The following is a 13395-nucleotide window of genomic DNA, read 5'->3' as shown; positions in this document are numbered from 1 at the left end:
ATGGAGCTTTGAACAAAAGGAAAATAAACAATGTTAGCTCCCACGAGATATGAACTCAGATTACTAGATTCCAAGTCCAGGGTGCTAACAATTACACCATGGAACCCTCTCCTGAGCAATGGCATCTACTGAAGTGCGCTCATCTTTTAAATGCAAAGAAAAGAAATTCAATACTTTATATATATTATTTCAAGTTTCTAATAAGCTCAGGGATGCAATAGGTATTATGTAGAATATTTGTCCAAACCCAATGATAATATATAAAAAGTAACCTATTTTTTAAAGGAGAACATAGATACTAGAAACCTAAATGCCTAGGACCAATTTCAGTTGGAGCATCACCCCTTATGTTATCCTAGCATTGAATTGACAGTTTTTCTGTATTTCCATATTTGCATATCAGCCACTTACAATTGTTTCAAGCTTTATAACAGAGGACTGCCTTTTTTATAGACCAAGGATGAAAGTCTCTTGTGAGTTAAGTCTGATAATGACATCACAATTTGTAAATTAAGCTATAGTATGATTACAGAGTGTAGACTGAATAAAAAGTGCTTTCCTATGGATTGAAGTTTGTATTTTCTTAAGCTTTGCATTCCAAAATGGGCTAGCATTCTTTATTTCCAATAGGCACATTAAGCTACTTCCCCAATATTTATTTTTTTTGTGTTAAAAGTTATTCATACACAACTTGGTAAAACATACTAAATTTAATACATAATGGATTACTTCCTGGATTATCTTTTTCAACAATCTGTAAATTTACAATTAAAAATTGTGTATTAGATTTTTTAGATTGATTTTGCTTAGATTTGCATATACTCCTTGTCTAAATTGTCTATTTTTATACTATTAGTAGATGCCTTAATCTTTGTTATTATCCTATCTAATATTATTTTTTATTTTGTAATGTGGAAAGAAACTGGAGCATTTTTATGATACCCATGCTTCAAGTGACTCTATGGCTTAAGCTTTTTTTTGAAAAATGAAATGCTATAAAAACAAAATATGATCTGTGCTTTGAGGTACATTTGCCAGTTTTGTGTTTGCTTGCAGTGATATCTGTGGATGGTTAGCTCAGTTGGTTAGAGCGATTTTTCTCTACATGGCTCAGTGACTTTTGTCTCAAATCAAGCAATATGGCATAAGTAAGATATGCAAGGGCAAATTAAACAGTTATATTGCTGCTCAAACATAGAGGGCACTAGGTGTTACTAGAAGAAGAAGAAGATATGTGCTCCCCTCTCATTAGTGCACACTGAAGTAAAAGAAAATGGAGAATTTCTAAAGAGCAGAGCACAAGTAATGGATCTCTGCATTCTTATTGCATCTTTTCTTATTTCCAAATATTTGAAATACTTCTGATTTGATAAGTTTAAAAATGAGTTTAAACAAAGGACACCACTGAAGATGATGGAATTTATATGAATTTTAAATGAAGATTTGCAATACTCATACATTGAATGAAAATGGAGCTTTGAACAAAAGGAAAATAAACAATGTTAGCTCCCACGAGATATGAACTCAGATTACTAGATTCAAAGTCAAGGTTGCTAACAATTACACCATGGAACCCTCACCTGAGCAATGGCATCTACTGAAGTGCGCTCATCTTTTAAATGCAAAGAAAAGAAATTCAATACTTTATATATATTATTTCAAGTTTCTAATAAGCTCAGGGATGCAATAGGTATTATGTAGAATATTTGTCCAAACCCAATGATAATATATAAAAAGTAACCTATTTTTTAAAGGAGAAGATAGATACTAGAAACCTAAATGCCTAGGACCAATTTCAGTTGGAGCATCACCCCTTATGTTATCCTAGCATTGAATTGACTGTTTTTCTGTATTTCCATATTTGCATATCAGCCATTTACAATTGTTTCAAGCTTTATAACAGATGATTGCCTTTTTTATAGACCAAGGATGAAAGTCTCTTGTGAGTTAAGTCTGATAATGACATCACAATTTGTAAATTAAGCTATAGTATGATTACAGAGTGTAGACTGAATAAAAAGTGCTTTCCTATGGATTGAAGTTTGTATTTTCTTAAGCTTTGCATTCCAAAATGGGCTAGCATTATTTATTTCCAATGGGCACATTAAGCTTCTTCCCCAATATATATTTTTTTGTGTTAAAAGTTATTCATACACAACTTGGTAAAACATACTAAATTTAATACATAATGGATTACATCCTGGGAATATCTTTTTCAACAATCTGTAAATTTACAATTAAAAATTGTGCATTAGATTTTTTAGATTGATTTTGCTTAGATTTGCATATACTCCTAGTCTAAATTGTCTATTTTTATACTATTACTAGATGCCTTAATCTTTGTAATTATCCTATCTAATATTTATTTTTATTTTGTAATGTGGAAAGAAACTGGAGCATTTTTATGATACCCATGCTTCAAGTGACTCTATGGCTTAAGCTTTTTTTTGAAAAATGAAATGCTATAAAAACAAAATATGATCTGTGCTTTGAGATATATTTGCCAGTTTTGTGTGTGCTTGCAGTAATATCTGTGGCCGGTTAGCGCAGTTGGTTAGAGCGTGGTGCTAATAACGCCAAGGTCACGGGTTCGATCCCCGTATGGGCTATTTGCTTTTCTTGATGGACAAGAATGGAATAAGCTCATCGGTGGAGTGCATGAATACTTGAAAACATCATAGACACATATATCACAAAATCTCTTCAAATACATATCAGAAGACAGTGGGAGTGTCATCCTTTGGCTGATGAAGATTTTTCTCTACGTGGCTCAGTGACTTTTGTCTCAAATCAAGCAATATGGCATAACTAAGATATGCAAGGGCAAATTAATCAGTTATTATATTGCTGCTCAAACATAGAGGGCACTAGGTGTTACTAGAAGAAGAAGAAGATATGTGCTCCCCTCTCATTAGTGCACACTGAAGTAAAAAAAAATGGAGAATTTCTAAAGACCAGAGCACAAGTAATGGATCTCTGCATTCTTATTGCATCTTTTCTTATTTCCAAATATTTGACATACTTCTGATTTGATAAGTTTAAAAATGAGTTTAAACAAAGGACACCACTGAAGATGATGGAATTTATATGAATTTTAAATGAAGATTTGCAATACTCATACATTGAATGAAAATGGAGCTTTGAACAAAAGGAAAATAAACAATGTTAGCTCCCATGAGATATGAACTCAGATTACTAGATTCAAAGTCCAGGGTGCTAGCAATTACACCATGGAACCCTCACCTGAGCAACGGCATAAACTGAAGTGCGCTAATCTTTTAAATGCAAAGAAAAGAAATTCAATACTTTATATATATTATTTCAAGTTTCTAATAAGCTCAGGGATGCAATAGGTATTATGTAGAATATTTGTCCAAACCCAATGATAATATATAAAAAGTAACCTATTTTTTAAAGGAGAAGATAGATACTAGAAACCTAAATGCCTAGGACCAATTTCAGTTGGAGCATCACCCCTTATGTTATCCTAGCATTGAATTGACAGTTTTTCAGTATTTCCATATTTGCATATCAGCCACTTACAATTGTTTCAAGCTTTATAACAGAGGACTGCCTTTTTTATAGACCAAGGATGAAAGTCTCTTGTGAGTTAAGTCTGATAATGACATCACAATTTGTAAATTAAGCTATAGTATGATTACAGAGTGTAGACTGAATAAAAAGTGCTTTCCTATGGATTGAAGTTTGTATTTTCTTAAGCTTTGCATTCCAAAATGGGCTAGCATTCTTTATTTCCAATAGGCACATTAAGCTACTTCCCCAATATTTATTTTTTTGTGTTAAAAGTTATTCATACACAACTTGGTAAAACATACTAAATTTAATACATAATGGATTACATCCTGGATTATCTTTTTCAACAATCTGTAAATTTACAATTAAAAATTGTGTATTAGATTTTTTAGATTGATTTTGCTTAGATTTGCATATACTCCTAGTCTAAATTGTCTATTTTTATACTATTACTAGATGCCTTAATCTTTGTTATTATCCTATCTAATATTTATTTTTATTTTGTAATGTGGAAAGAAACTGGAGCATTTTTATGATACCCATGCTTCAAGTGACTCTATGGCTTAAGCTTTTTTTTGAAAAATGAAATGCTATAAAAACAAAATCAGATCTGTGCTTTGAGGTACATTTGCCAGTTTTGTGTTTGCTTGCAGTAACATCTGTGGCAGGTTAGCTCAGTCGGTTAAAGCGTGGTGCTAATAACGCCAAGGTCTCGGGTTCGATCCCCGTATGGGCCATTTGCTTTTCTTGATGGACAAGAATGGAATAAGCTCATCCGTGGAGTGCATGAATACTTGAAAACATCATAGACACATATATCACAAAATCTCTTCAAATACATATCAGAAGCCAGTGGGAGTGTCATCCTTTGGCTGATGAAGATTTTTCTCTACATGGCTCAGTGACTTTTGTCTCAAATCAAGCAATATGGCATAACTAAGATATGCAAGGGCAAATTAATCAGTTATTATATTGCTGCTCAAACATAGAGGGCACTAGGTGTTACTAGAAGAAGAAGAAGATATGTGCTCCCCTCTCATTAGTGCACACTGAAGTAAAAAAAATGGAGAATTTCTAAAGACCAGAGCAGAAGTAATGGATTCTTATTGCATCTTTTCTTATTTCCAAATATTTGACATACTTCTGATTTGATAAGTTTAAAAATGAGTTTAAACAAAGGACACCACTGAAGATGATGGAATTTATATGAATTTTAAATGAAGATTTGCAATACTCATACATTGAATGAAAATGGAGCTTTGAACAAAAGGAAAATAAACAATGTTAGCTCCCACGAGATATGAACTCAGATTACTAGATTCCAAGTCCAGGGTGCTAACAATTACACCATGGAACCCTCACCTGAGCAATGGCATCTACTGAAGTGCGCTCATCTTTTAAATGCAAAGAAAAGAAATTCAATACTTTATATATATTATTTCAAGTTTCAAATAAGCTCAGGGATGCAATAGGTATTATGTAGAATATTTGTCCAAACCCAATGATAATATATAAAAAGTAACCTATTTTTTAAAGGAGAAGATAGATACTAGAAACCTAAATGCCTAGGACCAATTTCAGTTGGAGCATCACCCCTTATGTTATCCTAGCATTGAATTGACAGTTTTTCTGTATTTCCATATTTGCATATCAGCCACTTACAATTGTTTCAAGCTTTATAACAGAGGACTGCCTTTTTTATAGACCAAGGATGAAAGTCTCTTGTGAGTTAAGTCTGATAATGACATCACAATTTGTAAATTAAGCTATAGTATGATTACAGAGTGTAGACTGAATAAAAAGTGCTTTCCTATGGATTGAAGTTTGTATTTTCTTAAGCTTTGCATTCCAAAATGGGCTAGCATTCTTTATTTCCAATAGGCACATTAAGCTACTTCCCCAATATTTATTTTTTTGTGTTAAAAGTTATTCATACACAACTTGGTAAAACATACTAAATTTAATACATAATGGATTACATCCTGGATTATCTTTTTCAACAATCTGTAAATTTACAATTAAAAATTGTGTATTAGATTTTTTAGATTGATTTTGCTTAGATTTGCATATACTCCTAGTCTAAATTGTCTATTTTTATACTATTACTAGATGCCTTAATCTTTGTTATTATCCTATCTAATATTTATTTTTATTTTGTAATGTGGAAAGAAACTGGAGCATTTTTATGATACCCATGCTTCAAGTGACTCTATGGCTTAAGCTTTTTTTTGAAAAATGAAATGCTATAAAAACAAAATATGATCTGTGCTTTGAGATATATTTGCCAGTTTTGTGTTTGCTTGCAGTTATATCTGTGGCCGGTTAGCTCAGTTGGTTAGAGCGTGGTGCTAATAACGCCAGGGTCACGGGTTCGATCCCCATATGGGCCATTTGCTTTTCTTGATGGACAAGAATGGAATAAGCTCATCGGTGGAGTGCATGAATACTTGAAAACATCATAGACACATATATCACAAAATCTCTTCAAATACATATCAGAAGCCAGTGGAAGTGTCATCCTTTGGCTGATGAAGATTTTTCTCTACATGGCTCAGTGACTTTTGTCTCAAATCAAGCAATATGGCATAACTAAGATATGCAAGGGCAAATTAATTAGTTATTATATTGCTGCTCAAACATAGAGGGCACTAGGTGTTACTAGAAGAAGAAGAAGATATGTGCTCCCCTCTCATTAGTGCACACTGAAGTAAAAAAAAATGGAGAATTTCTAAAGACCAGAGCACAAGTAATGGATCTCTGCATTCTTATTGCATCTTTTCTTATTTCCAAATATTTGACATACTTCTGATTTGATAAGTTTAAAAATGAGTTTAAACAAAGGACACCACTGAAGATGATGGAATTTATATGAATTTTAAATGAAGATTTGCAATACTCATACATTGAATGAAAATGGAGCTTTGAACAAAAGGAAAATAAACAATGTTAGCTCCCACGAGATATGAACTCAGATTACTAGATTCAAAGTCCAGGGTGCTAACAATTACACCATGGAACCCTCACCTGAGCAATGGCATCTACTGAAGTGTGCTCATCTTTTAAATGCAAAGAAAAGAAATTCAATACTTTATATATATTATTTCAAGTTTCTAATAAGCTCAGGGATGCAATAGGTATTATGTAGAATATTTGTCCAAACCCAATGATAATATATAAAAAGTAACCTATTTTTTAAAGGAGAAGATAGATACTAGAAACCTAAATGCCTAGGACCAATTTCAGTTGGAGCATCACCCCTTATGTTATCCTAGCATTGAATTGACAGTTTTTCAGTATTTCCATAATTGCATATCAGCCACTTACAATTGTTTCAAGCTTTATAACAGAGGACTGCCTTTTTTATAGACCAAGGATGAAAGTCTCTTTTGAGTTAAGTCTGATAATGACATCAAAATTTGTAAATTAAGCTATAGTATGATTACAGAGTGTAGACTGAATAAAAAGTGCTTTCCTATGGATTGAAGTTTGTATTTTCTTAAGCGTTGCATTCCAAAATGGGCTAGCATTCTTTATTTCCAATGGGCACATTAAGCTACTTCCCCAATATATATTTTTTTGTGTTAAAAGTTATTCATACACATCTTGGTAAAACATACTAAATTTAATACATAATGGATTACATCCTGGATTATCTTTTTCAACAATCTGTAAATTTACAATTAAAAATTGTGTATTAGATTTTTTAGATTGATTTTGCTTAGATTTGCATATACTCCTTGTCTAAATTGTCTATTTTTATACTATTAGTAGATGCCTTAATCTTTGTTATTATCCTATCTAATATTTATTTTTATTTTGTAATGTGGAAAGAAACTGGAGCATTTTTATGATACCCATGCTTCAAGTGACTCTATGGCTTAAGCTTTTTTTTGAAAAATGAAATGCTATAAAAACAAAATATGATCTGTGCTTTGAGGTACATTTGCCAGTTTTGTGTTTGCTTGTAGTGATATCTGTGGCTGGTTAGCTCAGTTGGTTAGAGCATGGTGCTAATAACGCCAAGGTCACGGGTTCGATCCCCGTATGGGCCATTTGCTTTTCTTGATGGACAAAAATGGAATAAGCTCATCGGTGGAGTGCATGAATACTTGAAAACATCATAGACACATATATCACAAAATCTCTTCAAATACATATCAGAAGCCAGTGGGAGTGTCATCCTTTGGCTGATGAAGATTTTTCTCTACATGGCTCAGTGACTTTTGTCTCAAATCAAGCAATATGGCATAACTAAGATATGCAAGGGCAAATTAATTAGTTATTATATTGCTGCTCAAACATAGAGGGCACTAGGTGTTACTAGAAGAAGAAGAAGATATGTGCTCCCCTCTCATTAGTGCACACTGAAGTAAAAAAAAATGGAGAATTTCTAAAGACCAGAGCACAAGTAATGGATCTCTGCATTCTTATTGCATCTTTTCTTATTTCCAAATATTTGACATACTTCTGATTTGATAAGTTTAAAAATGAGTTTAAACAAAGGACACCACTGAAGATGATGGAATTTATATGAATTTTAAATGAAGATTTGCAATACTCATACATTGAATGAAAATGGAGCTTTGAACAAGAGGAAAATAAACAATGTTAGCTCCCACGAGATATGAATTCAGATTACTAGATTCAAAGTCAAGGGTGCTAACAATTACATTATGGAACCCTCACCTGAGCAATGGCATCTACTGAAGTGCGCTCATCTTTTAAATGCAAAGAAAAGAAATTCAATACTTTATATATATTATTTCAAGTTTCTAATAAGCTCAGGGATGCAATAGGTATTATGTAGAATATTTGTCCAAACCCAATGATAATATATAAAAAGTAACCTATTTTTTAAAGGAGAAGATAGATACTAGAAACCTAAATGCCTAGGACCAATTTCAGTTGGAGCATCACCCCTTATGTTATCCTAGCATTGAATTGACAGTTTTTCTGTATTTCCATATTTGCATATCAGCCACTTACAATTGTTTCAAGCTTTATAACAGAGGACTGCCTTTTTTATAGACCAAGGATGAAAGTCTCTTGTGAGTTAAGTCTGATAATGACATCACAATTTGTAAATTAAGCTATAGTATGATTACAGAGTGTAGACTGAATAAAAAGTGCTTTCCTATGGATTGAAGTTTGTATTTTCTTAAGCTTTGCATTCCAAAATGGGCTAGCATTCTTTATTTCCAATGGGCACATTAAGCTACTTCCCGAATATATATTTTTTTGTGTTAAAAGTTATTCATACACAACTTGGTAAAACATACTAAATTTAATACATGATGGATTACATCCTGGATTATCTTTTTCAACAATCTGTAAATTTACAATTAAAAATTGTGTATTAGATTTTTTAGATTGATTTTGCTTAGATTTGCATATACTCCTTGTCTAAATTGTCTATTTTTATACTATTAGTAGATGCCTTAATCTTTGTTATTATCCTATCTAATATTTATTTTTATTTTGTAATGTGGAAAGAAACTGGAGCATTTTTATGATACCCATGCTTCAAGTGACTCTATGGCTTAAGCTTTTTTTTGAAAAATGAAATGCTATAAAAACAAAATATGATCTGTGCTTTGAGGTACATTTGCCAGTTTTGTGTTTGCTGGCAGTGATATCTGTGGCTGGTTAGCTCAGTTGGTTAGAGCGTGGTGCTAATAAAGCCAAGGTCACGGGTTCGATCCCCATATGGGCCATTTGCTTTTCTTGATGGACAAGAATGGAATAAGCTCATCGGTGGAGTGCATGAATACTTGAAAACATCATAGACACATATATCACAAAATCTCTTCAAATACATATCAGAAGCCAGTGGGAGTGTCATCCTTTGGCTGATGAAGATTTTTCTCTACATGGCTCAGTGACTTTTGTCTCAAATCAAGCAATATGGCATAACTAAGATATGCAAGGGCAAATTAATCAGTTATTATATTGCTGCTCAAACATAGAGGGCACTAGGTGTTACTAGAAGAAGAAGAAGATATGTGCTCCCCTCTCATTAGTGCACACTGAAGTAAAAAAAAATGGAGAATTTCCAAAGACCAGAGCACAAGTAATGGATCTCTGCATTCTTATTGCATCTTTTCTTATTTCCAAATATTTGACATACTTCTGATTTGCTAAGTTTAAAAATGAGTTTAAACAAAGGACACCACTGAAGATGATGGAATTTATATGAATTTTAAATGAAGATTTGCAATACTCATACATTGAATGAAAATGGAGCTTTGAACAAAAGGAAAATAAACAATGTTAGCTCCCACGAGATATGAACTCAGATTACTAGATTCAAAGTCCAAGGTGCTAACAATTACACCATGGAACCCTCACCTGAGCAATGGCATCTACTGAAGTGCACTCATCTTTTAAATGCAAAGAAAAGAAATTCAATACTTTATATATATTATTTCAAGTTTCTAATAAGCTCAGGGATGCAATAGGTATTATGTAGAATATTTGTCCAAACCCAATGATAATATATAAAAAGTAACCTATTTTTTAAAGGAGAAGATAGATACTAGAAACCTAAATGCCTAGGACCAATTTCAGTTGGAGCATCACCCCTTATGTTATCCTAGCATTGAATTGACAGTTTTTCTGTATTTCCATATTTGCATATCAGCCACTTACAATTGTTTCAAGCTTTATAACAGAGGACTGCCTTTTTTATAGACCAAGGATGAAAGTCTCTTGTGAGTTAAGTCTGATAATGACATCACAATTTGTAAATTAAGCTATAGTATGATTACAGAGTGTAGACTGAATAAAAAGTGCTTTCCTATGGATTGAAGTTTGTATTTTCTTAAGCTTTGCATTCCAAAATGGGCTAGCATTCTTTATTTCCAATGGGCACATTAAGCTACTTCCCCAATATATATTTTTTTGTGTTAAAAGTTATTCATACACAACTTGGTAAAACATACTAAATTTAATACATAATGGATTACATCCTGGATTATCTTTTTCAACAATCTGTAAATTTACAATTAAAAATTGTGTATTAGATTTTTTAGATTGATTTTGCTTAGATTTGCATATACTCCTTGTCTAAATTGTCTATTTTTATACTATTAGTAGATGCCTTAATCTTTGTTATTATCCTATCTAATATTTATTTTTATTTTGTAATGTGGAAAGAAACTGGAGCATTTTTATGATACCCATGCTTCAAGTGACTCTATGGATTAAGCTTTTTTTGGAAAAATGAAATGCTATAAAAACAAAATATGATCTGTGCTTTGAGGTACATTTGCCAGTTTTGTGTTTGCTTGCAGTGATATTTGTGGCTGGTTAGCTCAGTTGGTTAGAGCGTGGTGCTAATAACGCCAAGGTCACGGGTTTGATCCCAGTATGGGCTATTTGCTTTTCTTGATGGACAAGAATGGAATAAGCTCATCGGTGGAGTGCATGAATACTTGAAAACATCATAGACACATATATCACAAAATCTCTTCAAATACATATCAGAAGCCAGTGGGAGTGTCATCCTTTGGCTGATGAAGATTTTTCTCTACATGGCTCAGTGACTTTTGTCTCAAATCAAGCAATATGGCATAACTAAGATATGCAAGGGCAAATTTATTAGTTATTATATTGCTGCTCAAACATAGAGGGCACTAGGTGTTACTAGAAGAAGAAGAAGATATGTGCTCCCCTCTCATTAGTGCACACTGAAGTAAAAAAAAATGGAGAATTTCTAAAGACCAGAGCACAAGTAATGGATCTCTGCATTCTTATTGCATCTTTTCTTATTTCCAAATATTTGACATACTTCTGATTTGATAAGTTTAAAAATGAGTTTAAACAAAGGACACCACTGAAGATGATGGAATTTATATGAATTTTAAATGAAGATTTGCAATACTCATACATTGAATGAAAATGGAGCTTTGAACAAAAGGAAAATAAACAATGTTAGCTCCCACGAGATATGAACTCAGATTACTAGATTCAAAGTCCAGGGTGCTAACAATTACACCATGGAACCCTCACCTGAGCAATGGCATCTACTGAAGTGCACTCATCTTTTAAATGCAAAGAAAAGAAATTCAATACTTTATATATATTATTTCAAGTTTCTAATAAGCTCAAGGATGCAATAGGTATTATGTAGAATATTTGTCCAAACCCAATGATAATATATAAAAAGTAACCTATTTTTTAAAGGAGAAGATAGATACTAGAAACCTAAATGCCTAGGACCAATTTCAGTTGGAGCATCACCCCTTATGTTATCCTAGCATTGAATTGACAGTTTTTCTGTATTTCCATATTTGCATATCAGCCACTTACAATTGTTTCAAGCTTTATAACAGAGGACTGCCTTTTTTATAGACCAAGGATGAAAGTCTCGTGTGAGTTAAGTCTGATAATGACATCACAATTTGTAAATTAAGCTATAGTATGATTACAGAGTGTAGACTGAATAAAAAGTGCTTTCCTATGGATTGAAGTTTGTATTTTCTTAAGCTTTGCATTCCAAAATGGGCTAGCATTCTTTATTTCCAATGGGCACATTAAGCTACTTCCCCAATATATATTTTTTTGTGTTAAAAGTTATTCATACACAACTTGGTAAAACATACTAAATTTAATACATGATGGATTACATCCTGGATTATCTTTTTCAACAATCTGTAAATTTACAATTAAAAATTGTGTATTAGATTTTTTAGATTGATTTTGCTTAGATTTGCATATACTCCTTGTCTAAATTGTCTATTTTTATACTATTAGTAGATGCCTTAATCTTTGTTATTATCCTATCTAATATTTATTTTTATTTTGTAATGTGGAAAGAAACTGGAGCATTTTTATGATACCCATGCTTCAAGTGACTCTATGGCTTAAGCTTTTTTTTGAAAAATGAAATGCTATAAAAACAAAATATGATCTGTGCTTTGAGGTACATTTGCCAGTTTTGTGTTTGCTTGCAGTGATATCTGTGGCTGGTTAGCTCAGTTGGTTAGAGCGTGATGCTAATAAAGCCAAGGTCACGGGTTCGATCCCCATATGGGCCATTTGCTTTTCTTGATGGACAAGAATGGAATAAGCTCATCGGTGGAGTGCATGAATACTTGAAAACATCATAGACACATATATCACAAAATCTCTTCAAATACATATCAGAAGCCAGTGGGAGTGTCATCCTTTGGCTGATGAAGATTTTTCTCTACATGGCTCAGTGACTTTTGTCTCAAATCAAGCAATATGGCATAACTAAGATATGCAAGGGCAAATTAATCAGTTATTATATTGCTGCTCAAACATAGAGGGCACTAGGTGTTACTAGAAGAAGAAGAAGATATGTGCTCCCCTCTCATTAGTGCACACTGAAGTAAAAAAAAATGGAGAATTTCCAAAGACCAGAGCACAAGTAATGGATCTCTGCATTCTTATTGCATCTTTTCTTATTTCCAAATATTTGACATACTTCTGATTTGCTAAGTTTAAAAATGAGTTTAAACAAAGGACACCACTGAAGATGATGGAATTTATATGAATTTTAAATGAAGATTTGCAATACTCATACATTGAATGAAAATGGAGCTTTGAACAAAAGGAAAATAAACAATGTTAGCTCCCACGAGATATGAACTCAGATTACTAGATTCAAAGTCCAAGGTGCTAACAATTACACCATGGAACCCTCACCTGAGCAATGGCATCTACTGAAGTGCACTCATCTTTTAAATACAAAGAAAAGAAATTCAATACTTTATATATATTATTTCAAGTTTCTAATAAGCTCAGGGATGCAATAGGTATTATGTAGAATATTTGTCCAAACCCAATGATAATATATAAAAAGTAACCTATTTTTTAAAGGAGAAGATAGATACT

At 32.5% G+C, this 13395-nt stretch overlaps 7 non-coding genes across 7 annotated transcripts; all 7 read left to right on the top strand.

The window, feature by feature from the left end:
* The first annotated feature begins 2535 nt into the window (after positions 1 to 2535).
* Positions 2536 to 2609, top strand: TRNAI-AAU (transfer RNA isoleucine (anticodon AAU)). The gene has a single exon. It is a non-coding gene; the product is annotated as a tRNA-Ile (tRNA).
* Positions 2610 to 4197: 1588 nt separating this feature from the next.
* TRNAI-AAU (transfer RNA isoleucine (anticodon AAU)) lies at positions 4198 to 4271 on the top strand. Its single transcript has one exon. It is a non-coding gene; the product is annotated as a tRNA-Ile (tRNA).
* A 1579-nt stretch (positions 4272 to 5850) lies between these two features.
* Positions 5851 to 5924, top strand: TRNAI-AAU (transfer RNA isoleucine (anticodon AAU)). The gene has a single exon. It is a non-coding gene; the product is annotated as a tRNA-Ile (tRNA).
* Positions 5925 to 7512: 1588 nt separating this feature from the next.
* TRNAI-AAU (transfer RNA isoleucine (anticodon AAU)) lies at positions 7513 to 7586 on the top strand. The gene has a single exon. It is a non-coding gene; the product is annotated as a tRNA-Ile (tRNA).
* A 1588-nt stretch (positions 7587 to 9174) lies between these two features.
* TRNAI-AAU (transfer RNA isoleucine (anticodon AAU)) lies at positions 9175 to 9248 on the top strand. Its single transcript has one exon. It is a non-coding gene; the product is annotated as a tRNA-Ile (tRNA).
* A 1588-nt stretch (positions 9249 to 10836) lies between these two features.
* TRNAI-AAU (transfer RNA isoleucine (anticodon AAU)) lies at positions 10837 to 10910 on the top strand. The gene has a single exon. It is a non-coding gene; the product is annotated as a tRNA-Ile (tRNA).
* A 1588-nt stretch (positions 10911 to 12498) lies between these two features.
* On the top strand, positions 12499 to 12572 carry TRNAI-AAU (transfer RNA isoleucine (anticodon AAU)). Its single transcript has one exon. It is a non-coding gene; the product is annotated as a tRNA-Ile (tRNA).
* The last annotated feature ends 823 nt before the right edge of the window (positions 12573 to 13395 follow it).

This window comes from Pseudophryne corroboree, chromosome 11 (assembly GCF_028390025.1).
Source record: "Pseudophryne corroboree isolate aPseCor3 chromosome 11, aPseCor3.hap2, whole genome shotgun sequence".
Classification (NCBI taxonomy): Eukaryota; Metazoa; Chordata; class Amphibia; order Anura; family Myobatrachidae; genus Pseudophryne; species Pseudophryne corroboree.
This window is presented reverse-complemented; position numbering and strand designations above follow the sequence as displayed.